Raw genomic sequence first — 3,452 nt, forward strand, 5'->3', positions numbered from 1 at the left:
TTGCATGCTTGCATGGCACGCCTGTTAATGAAGAGCCAGCCCCGGGCCCTCATTAAGAGGGCCTCGGCGTGGACACCCCGCCAGGGCCGTGCCCCCGTCCGCTGCCCGTTTGCAGCCCCGGCGCCCCGACAATACCGGCGGTTTGAGGGCAGAGCCGCGGTGCTGCCGCGCTCAGCGGGCGCGGAAAGTTACGCGGCCTCTCCGGGCTGGCGTTTGCACCTGGGGCTGCCGCGGTTTAATGGACTTTAACACATGCAAACAAGAGCTTTTGTTGGCGGGCACAAAAGCTGCCCCCGGCGCGGGGCTCTCCCCAACACTGCCCGCATTGTTTCCCCTCCGCTGCTTCTTGTCACCCTCCTTGTCAGAGTTTAATGAGGACAACGAGATTTCGCAGGCTCATTTCGCACTTCAGCAACTTTCTAACACTTTCCTAACGAGGGAGAAGGGGCAGGAGAGATCGAGGGCGCAGGGGAGGAGCCGTCCGGGCCCGGCTCCGTCCCCGCGGGCAGAGACCCGCATCCCCGGGGCCGGGGCCGGGGCCGGGGCAGGTGCGCTCGGCGGCCGGGGCTGAGCCGGGATGCGGGGGCTGACCCCGGTCTTCCCGGGGCCGGGGGCTAGAGGGGAGGCTCGGCACCCTGCCATCGCCCCGGCTCAGCCCCTTCCAGCCCAACCCCGGCACCTCGACGTGGCTCGATTAAAAAAACCGATTAATCTCGCCGGGTTTAAGCTCAGCCGGGAGGGTGGGGGTGGTGACGGCGGGGTGTGTGTGTGTGTGTGTGTGTGTGTGTTCCCTGGGGTGCCCGCAGGAGCAGCGAGGCTCCTGGGCTCTGGGACCGAGGTGGGCAGCGGCTGGGAGCGTCCCCACGGCTCGCAGCTCGGCTCTTCCCCCGAGCAGGTAGCTTTCCCCGGGTACCGGCTCCGCGCTTTCTGGGCCGGAGCTCCGCAGTTTTCTCACCTCCCCGCCGTCCTCGCTGAAGCCGAGCATCTCTCCTAAAGGAAAGCAGCGGAGTGGGGGTGGACGCCCGGCTCCTCTCCCACGTCCCCGGGGCAGTTTCTCCCCACCCCGAGGGCACCGGGCACCGTCGCGGCGTCACCGAGCAGGGCCAGCCCCGATGGTGCGGTCGGCTGACATCGCTCAGCGCGTTTCGGTGCTCCGGGGCGGGGGGGAACGGGGGGTCGCGGGGACTCGCGGGCCGGGGGATGCGGAGCCGAGGCCGGTAAAACTTCCCGAATTCTGGATTTGCACAATGAAAAGCAAAGCCGTCGCTTTTCCCAACGGGCCGCCGCTTTTCCCAACGGGCCGCCGCCAGGCCGTGTCCTTCGGGGGGGGGTTAACTGCTTTTGGTTTTCGGGAAGCGATCCCCCCCACTCCCACCCCCCGGTCCCCAAACGCGGACATCCCCCTCGGGCTGGTCTTATTTCTCCCTCTCTAGATAGCCAACGGTCGCAGGCAGGTCGCGGCTGCGGTTTGCGGTGTTTTGGATGGAGATTTCGGGGAGGATTTGCCTTTAGCCGTTGCAAATCCCCGTCTCTGACTCCTGTTCCCACGACCGAAATCTCCCCCCTGCTTTTTTTCTTACTTCCCTCTTCTGTGCGTGTGAGAAATTTGGAAAACTCGAGAAGTCGTTTAATGCAAAGGGATTTTAAAACACCAAAGTATGCGGTGAAAGGAAAAAACCCACCCCAACCGCTTAATTAGATATTTACCGAAGGAGCCATTACAGCCTGCTGGGTATAACACAGAGTTTATAAGTTCTCTGGCCACAAAGAAATTCAGTAATTACTTTTTTTCTCCCTTACAATGGGATGGGTTAAGGATGGAGCGTGATAAACTTAACTCTGTTCCTGGGCTTTTTGCAGATTAGACTTTGGCATTCGTTGGTAAATACCAAGTGAATGGAGACTGTGTGACCACAGTCCCTTGAATTAGGGACAAACATTTCCTCTGTGCATTTTAAATAATGCTACTGCCAAATATTTTGTTACCAGAGATCATTATCCTTTGAATGAAAACTGGAGGAGTAAAGGCATTGGTTTTGTCTTTGCTGGTGTGGAACAGACTATATGATATCTAGAACAGCAACAAGCTTTCACAAATTGCTATATGATTTCTACTGCCAGGTTCTGTGATATTGGATACGACATAAAAATAAAAAAGCCAGGCAGATAGACACAGAAACTCACAGAAACCACCTGTATATTTTGTTTCAAAGGAAAATCTCAGCTATTGTCTTACTGGCCCTGGTTCTGTTAGGCCTTGGATCTGCTTAATCTTTAAAGCTATTCAAACAAATTGAATGATACAAGGCAAGTCTCCTATAATTAATCCGGATTCTTGAATTTTGATACAAACTTTTATGTAACCGAGAAGTTTCTCCCTTTTCCTTGCAAAGACACTAAATAGACACTAAGTCCTTCTGTCAAGAGCGCTACCATGAACAAAGTTAAAAGGAACAAACCTGGAAATTTTCCCTTCATGAGGAAGAAAGGGAGGCATATTAGAAAGAGATGCAAACATAAAGTCATGGGAGAGCCGGTACTGGTGTCTGGACAGAGACCAAGGTTTAAAGCGGCCTGTATGCTACAAACTGCCCGAACATGAACACAGAAATTGCGAGTTGTCCCAGGCAAAGCTTTTGAAGGATGTTATTTTGTCAGTTTATCTGAACCTCACAGGCTCTCAGTGCTGGCACTCAAAGGTCTCATTTGAACCTTTTGAAATGTTTGTCCTCTCACTGCTACAGTCCAAAGAAAATGGAAACGATGCCATTGCGTATGGAAGAACTCCTGACAGTAACGCTGAACGGCCACTGCAGATGATGAAGCTTCAGCTGCGGTCTGCCCCTTCTCATGTTATGAAATTTGCTCTCAGTATTTGGCAGAACTACTCCAGAACGCATACTTTGCAGAGCTATGCATCCTGTGATGAGGCATTGCTGAAATCCCCCAACGTATGACTCCCTTGTAGGAGTCAGTATTTTATCTGGATTATCAGGAAAGGAAGAAGGATGTATTTTCTCTTTTTTTTTTTTCTTTTTTTTTTTTCTTCTGTGACATGGGCTGTCTGTCCTATGACTTTAGTGGAAAATAAAAATGCAGAGAAAAGCCTGTAGGCCTGGACCTGCTAAGTAACTCATAGGTTGCAGATACAATTTCCACTGAGGCCACTGGTAAAATCCTCACAGACCCAGCACAGACTCAGTTGGTGTGGGCAAGTCTCCAGGTTACCTCACAGCAGATCTATGCCCGACAGCCCCTGCTTTCTGACTCTTTGGCTTTCCTCCCCCTCTGCAGATTTTTCCTTTAATCAGGTAAAATGCAGCAAAAGAATGAAAACCTTTTGGGTTTTGAAGCTGATGTGCCTGGCAGTGATGGTTTATACAGTGCAGTTCTACCATCAGGTGTATGGAAAAGGACCCTCAGCCCTTGGGGAATTACCTGCTGGGTTGAAT

This window comes from Buteo buteo, chromosome 13, assembly GCF_964188355.1.
Source record: "Buteo buteo chromosome 13, bButBut1.hap1.1, whole genome shotgun sequence".
In the NCBI taxonomy this organism is placed as follows: Eukaryota; Metazoa; Chordata; class Aves; order Accipitriformes; family Accipitridae; genus Buteo; species Buteo buteo.